The 7,827-nt window shown below is 33.0% G+C and overlaps 1 pseudogene; it reads left to right on the top strand.

Annotated features, from left to right (window-relative positions):
* The first annotated feature begins 3,503 nt into the window (after window positions 1-3,503).
* LOC145031684 (putative RNA-dependent RNA polymerase 1) lies at window positions 3,504-7,824 on the top strand (annotated as a pseudogene).
* Window positions 7,825-7,827: the final 3 nt, after the last annotated feature.

Raw genomic sequence — 7,827 nt, 5'->3', positions numbered from 1 at the left:
CTCTTTAAATTGGCATGTGCACTCTCGAATCTATTGGTTGTGTTGTTTCCAAAACAAGATGGTGATCAATCCAAACAGATACAAACATTTCTTTGTAGTTGTTCAACCAAGTATCTTCTATGTATTTCAAAACACCTGAATGTTGTGATTTAGAAATATAGTTAACAAATACTTAAATAAATAATAATATGAAGGTTATGATTTAGAAATATAGCTAAAAAACAAGCTTACGTGGATATTTTATCAACAGTGATTGAAGTCGCATGTAGTTTTTCGTGTAATCCATCAATGTTGGAGAATCAATTAGTAAGTTCTATAATGATCTAAAAGAGCGTCGATCATCTTCCAACGTGATACTTTTATTGCAATGCTTCAAAATGTTTTGTTCAATATGCCATCTACAAAGTAATCGGGCAGCATCAGGAAAAATTGTTTCACATGCCTTGATGAGTGCCAACTCTCTGTCTGTGATTATTACACGTGGGTGCATACACGTATCAAGCATCAAATTTAGACAATTTAACACCCAAGTATAGTTGGCCTCATTTTCTCTATGTATAAAGGCAAAGCTTATAGAGAATGTCTTTTGAGTTGATGTAACACCAACAATTTGCACCAACGGCTTGTTATATTTGTTGGTTTTATATGTGGCATCTATTATCAACACACGTGGAAATGCACGCCATATCTTTCAAGACGTTGGATGAACGAAGAATAAATTTTCTAACTCATTTGAATCGTCTGTAGTAAACTCATAGACATAATCATTGGTGTGTAAAAGGGACATAAGAACGTGCATTGGAGTTCTTCCTGCTTGCTTGTGCATCCGAATCTTTTGTTGTGCATTGTATATTGTTTTAATTGTCAACACATTGTTTTCGTTTTGAACCTTCAATGCTGACAGGATGTCACGTGGTGCCACGTTCTTTCTTGTTAAATTAGCCACCAAACGAGTCTCATCGACTGATAACCGTCTTGCAAATGGATGACCTTCCATATGTTGTGCCGGTGGATGATTATGTTCATCACATATTACCCTTAGTGTCCATTTATCATGTTGTTTTGAATACTTTCATTCCAATTGAAATTGACAATTAGTCTTTTTGCTTCCAGATGCTCTACTTGTATACTCTTTAGGTTTATACTCTCTACCACGATCACATATAAGTATGACTGTATGCACGAAGTCATTCCCATATGCCTTTGATCTTCTAGTAACAATGACATATCCTAAAGAATGTGCGGTGTTTTGTGTCCACTCTAATAATTCCTCACGAGACTTGAACTTCTGCAATCAAATTTCAAGTGAGTTAGTATATATATTGTATCTGAAAGCATCGTAATTGATATAATTATATAACCTGACTGGTGGAAAATGCCGAAGTTTTTGTAGAAAAATCTTTATCTCTAGCCGACAAGTTGATTCCTAAAAACTTAAATATCTCTAAAAAATAAAAAAATAATAAAAAAACACATCAGATAAATAATTAAAATATTGAAAAAATATAAAAAATTAAAAGCAAATAAAAATAAATATTTTATAAAATTTTAATACTAAAAAGGTTTATTAAAATAAATTTTATATAAAAAGAATTATTTTTTTTAAGAAAAAAAACCAATTTTCGTTTTTAAAAAAGCCTAATTTTTTAAACCCAACCCAATACTTTTAAAACCCTAAACCAACATATAAATTAAAAAAAACACTAAAATACTAAATTTCTTATATGGCCGCGATCTTCAAGATCGAGCCAAATCTCTCATCCTCAAGATCAGCTCCATCGGCAGCAACATCCGGCAGCAACACTTGCAAAGGGAGCATCGTTGGTGGCTACCTTCGGCCGCAGAAGAGGAAGGGATGACGGCAGTGGTCGTCGATGCAGAAGAGGAAGGGAAGATAAATGGCCTTCATTTACAGTGGGTTCGATGGTGAGATGCGAGGCTAGTGGGCGGTCGAAGGAAGTGGCAGTGGGCGGCGAAGGAATGGAGGTCGAAGGAAGCTGACGGTCGAAGGGAAGCCACTATCATCGCCCCTCATCTTCGGCAAAGAGAATGGCGATCGAAGAACACCACCACCAAACAGTTTCTCTCTCCCTCTCTCTCTCACTTTCATTTTCCGATCTCTCTCACACATTCATCGACGGCTGGAACACCGGTGGTCGGACCGGAGGTGGTGGTGTTCACTGGAGGTGTTAAAATATATTTACATTAATTTTCATTTTACCTTTTGTTAATATGAGAAGCTGTTGTTGTTGTTTGTTTACAATGTTTTGATTTTATATTAGATGTGTTGTTGTTGGATTAGTTGAAAATTAATCAGGAATTAAGAGTATACAGTTTTCAATGTTTGATATTTGTAGATATCAATGATGTAAAAAAGCTAAAAATATTAAATTTTCAAAGTCAAAGTTAAATTTTCAAAATTGACTAAACAACTATAATTACAAGAGGTCTTATAAGTAAATATGGGGTCCAATTAGTAGGATCCTTATTTTTTTTCAAAAATATTCTTCTATTTTTCAAAAATATTCTTATTGTACTATTTTAATAAATACTAAAAATACCACAGTGCAAACAATTCATTATGAACAATTTAATCACTACATCTTTTAAATAGTTATTTTATCTATCGAACATTTTTAATAAAAAACTGAAAATAAACTATTATTTAGATAAAATATATAAGTGCAAACTATCATATAATAAAACGATAACATTAAATATGTGTTATGTTTCCACGTAATCGTCTATTAATTTTAGATAAGTGATGTATAAAATGAAAGAAATATAGTATTAAAGTGTATAAGTACGGAGTACCCATTAATTAAGTGCCAAAATATAATATTGGAGAAATATATACTACACGTATCCATGAATGAAAATGTTTACACCTATTTAGTAAAAAACTTATTATAAATATATTTTCATTACGTAAAAGAATGTTATATAAATGAGAAATATAATTAAAAAAGATAAAGATTAATATAAAAACAAAAAACATAAAGATAATTAAAATATGGTTATAGATAAAAGCGAATAAAAAAAAGTAAAAATACATTTAAATTGAAGATTTTTACACTATTAAGGTATCATCAATAATATATAGGACCCATAGTTGTAGAAGGAAACCGATGGGAATATTCTAGAAAAAGACTTTCAAATTGAAGATCAAAGTCGCCCTATCTATCCACTGTGGATGTACATCCATGAACAAACCCGAAGCTATACACAAATCGTCTTCATCTTCGTTACTCTATGAATCGCTCTTCCATTGCATATTAAGGTTAAGTCTATTTTCATGCTAGCGTTATTGTTTTCCTTCTTTTTTCTAGTCTAACTGCTACTAAATTAAATTTACAGATCGAATCTTAAGGATATGAGAACGAATTTCACTTAGTAAAATGTGTGATCTATATATATATGTTTTTTTTTGGCCTTTTGTATGATTTCAATGTAGTTGTGGTTATTAATTATATGCAATACAATCACATTGCAGCTAAAGCAACATGAGTAACACAATTCAAGTGTATGGGTACCCCACTTTAGAATCAGCAGATGTAATCAAAATATCTCTAGAAAACTACACAGGCCTTGGGACTATTCATGCACTAGAGGTTAAAAAATCAAATCGAGGGTCAAGATCATATGCAAAAGTACAATTCACAACAAGAGAAAGAGTTGAATATGTTCTAGATCTTGCTAATCATAAGCGTTTGAGATTTGGTACAACGTATTTAAAGGCTTATGTAATGGATCGTGACATAGTTCAAAGGCCCAAACAATTTGCATTTGAGATGGAAGGTGCTACTCTTTATTTTGGTTGCCAAGTGTCAAAGGAGATTTTGTATGTGTTATGTAGGATGCAAAATACCTCAGTGAAGTTTGGATTTGGATTAAGAAGGTTATACTTTGTTATTTCATATTCTACTACTTGTTACAAGTTGCAACTCTCTTATGAGAATATTTGCCAAGTTCAACTACATCGTTCACATGGCAATACTACAAAATTTGTTGTTATTCAGGTTAGTTTGATTAGAGTATTATATTTTTATCTTTATCTTATAGTGACTAAATCATTTTTTTTATAGCTTTATGGTGCTCCTAGAATATTTCAAAAAGCTGAAGAAGACATTCATAACTATTATAGTGACATTCCTGATGATCAGTGGATTAGGGCGACTGATTTTACTCCATATTCTTCAATCGGGCAATCTTCTCATTTATGTTTGGAACTTCCACATGGTGTTGAGGTCCCTAATCTTTCTCGTTATTTCCCATATTATGAAGAAAATAATCGTCAATTCAAGTTAATGAAAGGCCATAGTTTCTCCAAAAACTTGGATCTAGTCCCAATAGTGGGTCCCACTTTTTATCTCCCATACAATATAGTGTTCAAGATTTGTGCATTGGTTCAACATGGTTGCATCCCGGGCCCACTACTTGATTCTAGTTTCTTTGAGTTATTGGACCCACAAAGAAGACACATGGGCTCTATAGAATATGTTCTTGAAAAACTCTACTATGTTAAAGATTGTTGTTATGATCCTGTAAGGTGGATAAAAGATGAATACAAAAACAATAATAGGCTACGATCATTCCCCGCTATATCACTTGATTCTGATCTTGTGTATGTGAGAAGGGTTCAAATTACACCATCAAAAGTTTATTTTTGTGGGCCAGAAGTCAATGTGTCTAATCGTGTTCTACGCCATTTTGCACAATATGTCGATAATTTTATTCGTGTGTCGTTTCTTGATTAAGAATTGGAGAAACTTTATTCAACGGATTTATCTCCACGTGCGAATAATATATTTGGGAAAACAAGAACCGGGATTTATAAGAGGATTTTGTCTGTTTTAAAAAATGGAATAGTTATTGGAAACAAAAAGTTTGAATTTCTTGCTTTTTCATCAAGTCAATTGCGTGATAATTCTGTATGGATGTTTGCTTCAAATGGTAGATTAAAGGCTGGTGATATACGCGAATGGATGGGTGATTTCAGTAGTATAAAAAATGTTGCAAAATACGCTGCAAGACTCGGTCAATCTTTAGGCTCTTCAAAGGAAAGTTTAAGTGTCGCACATCATGAAGTTTTAAAGATTCCTGATGTGGGAGTTATAAGAAATGGTGTGAAATATATTTTTTCTGATGGAATTGGGAAAATATCGGCTGAATTTGCAAAAAGGGTATCCATTAAATGTGGATATGACTTTATTCCATCCGCATTTCAAATTCGATATGGTGGGTATAAAGGTGTCGTGGCTGTGGACCCCACTTCATCGATGAAATTATCTTTGAGAAATAGCATGTGTAAATTTGAATCGCAAAACACAAAGTTAGATATTCTTGCAATAAGCAAGTATCAACCTTGTTACATGAATCGCCAACTTATCACGCTTCTTTCCACTCTTGGAGTCAAAGATCATGTTTTTGAGAAAAAGCAAAAAGAAGTCGTGGACTTATTAGATGCGGTTTTAAGGGAGCCAATGAAGGCACAAGAGGCTTTAGAGCTAATGTCACCTAGTGAAAACACAAATATTATGAAAGAAATGCTTTCGTGTGGGTATAAGCCTAATGCTGAACCATTTCTTTCGATGATGTTGCAAGTTTTTCGTGCAACAAAGTTGTTAGAATTGCGTACAAAAACACGGATTTATGTCCCTAAAGGAAGGACAATGATGGGATGTTTGGATGAAACTCGAACACTTGAATATGGTGAAGTTTTTGTACAATTTTCTGAAGCAGGAAGAAGGACGATGCATGATGATGATGATGATGATGATGATAATGGTGGTGGTAATAGGTGTAGAGTTGTTGTTGGGAAATTGGTTGTTGCTAAAAATCCATGTTTGCATCCGGGTGATGTACGGGTTTTGAGGGCTGTTGATGTTCCAAGGTTACATCATATGGTGGATTGTGTTGTTTTCCCACAAAAAGAGCATAGGTAAAAATATAATTCAAGTTAAATTTATATATTGTTTTATGAATATGTATAAATATGTTTTCCTTTTTTTTAATAGGCCTCATCCAAATGAGTGCTCGGGGAGTGATTTGGATGGAGATATTTACTTTGTTTGTTGGGACTCGGATCTAATTCCGCCGAAGCAAATTGAACCGATGGACTATAACCCCACACCAACTATGCAACTTGATCATGATGTTACTATTGAGGTACATATACTTTTACATTTTAACTCCTATTGTATAAGTTTTTCAAATTAAATATTTGATAGTAACGTAGTGTTTTTGCACGATGGAATTCTTCATTCCATTGCAATCGAAAAATAACGGTTTGTTTTGACTAATAGAATGCAATGGACCATTCCTGATGGAATGTTGATTTTTTTCTTTTTGTTAATTTTCATTTCTAATGAAGAATTAATCACGAAAATACCAAACTGTATTAATTACGTAGTGTTTTTAAAACTTAAAAAAATACAGTTAATTCATAAGCATATAGTAATTTTTAAACTACCCAAACAATTTAAATAAATCCGTTGTTTCTAAATATGAAACTATAATCTCGGAAACCAATATCCGTGCTTGTGTCTTTTGATTCTATCATGTACACAAAGTCGGTTACGAAAATCATGATTCTTGATCAAAACAACAATACTATTTTACTAAATATAACTTAAGGTATATGTAATTTAGTGTAATCTTATTTGTGTTTTAATGAGTTTTTCTTATGTTCGTTTCTTTTAATTTTGTAAATAAAACAACATATAGTAGAGTTAAAACTATAAATTGTACTTCATTCTAGTCCAATACTAACTCCATTTCATTTCATTTCATTCCATCCAAACAAATAAACAAACCAACCCTAACTTCTACATATGTAACATGAATATATTTCATTTTTATTTTTTATTTTTTTTAATTTTTAGGAGGTGGAGGAGTATTTCACAAACTACATAGTCAACGACAGTCTAGGAATCATTGCAAATGCCCACACTGTCTTTGCAGACAGAGAACCCGAAAAAGCAATGTTGAAACCGTGTGTAGAACTGGCAAAGCTTTTTTCAATAGCCGTCGATTTTCCAAAAACCGGTGTCCCAACAGAAATTTCTGCAAATCTCCGTGTCAAAGAGTACCCAGATTTCATGGAAAAACCAGACAAAACCACATACAAATCCCAAAATGTAATTGGTAAACTCTTTCGCGAAGTCAAACACATGGCCCCACATAACAGCCTTGTCATCCCCTTCACACGTGACGTGGCAAGACAAGCATACGATGCTGACATGGAAATAAATAGGTTTGAGTATTATATCGACGAAGCATTTGATTTTAAAACCGAATATGATTACAAATTGGGTAATTTGATGGATTATTATGGGATTAAAACCGAGGCTGAATTATTAAGTGGTAGTATCATGAAAATGTCAAGGTCTTTTGATAGGAGGAATGATGCTGAAGTGGTTGGTTTGGCTGTGAGGTCTTTGAGAAAAGAAGCTAGGAATTGGTTTAAGAAGGGGATCAATGATGATCATAATGTGGAAATTGGAGATGATGATGATGATGATGATGATGTTTATGCAAAAGCATCTGCTTGGTATCATGTGACATATCATCCGGATTATTGGGGTCGATATAATGAGGATATGAGACGTGATCATTTTTTGAGTTTTCCTTGGTGTGTTCATGATAAGCTTATTGAAATTAAGAGATCCAAAGCGAGGTTTAGAAGAAATGTTGCTTTTAACTTGATATGATCGAACAAGTTTGAACTTAATTGTGTGGTATTTTTCTTGTTGGATTGTGAATATTGTGATTCTTGATTATTTTATTTAATCTCAAACATTACATGCATACATTCTTAATCAATTG

Source organism: Lactuca saligna, chromosome 2, assembly GCF_052625555.1.
Source record: "Lactuca saligna cultivar CGN05327 chromosome 2, ASM5262555v1, whole genome shotgun sequence".
NCBI classification, from domain to species: Eukaryota; Viridiplantae; Streptophyta; class Magnoliopsida; order Asterales; family Asteraceae; genus Lactuca; species Lactuca saligna.
Note: the sequence above shows the minus strand (reverse complement) of the source record. Positions and strands in the feature narration are given on the sequence as shown.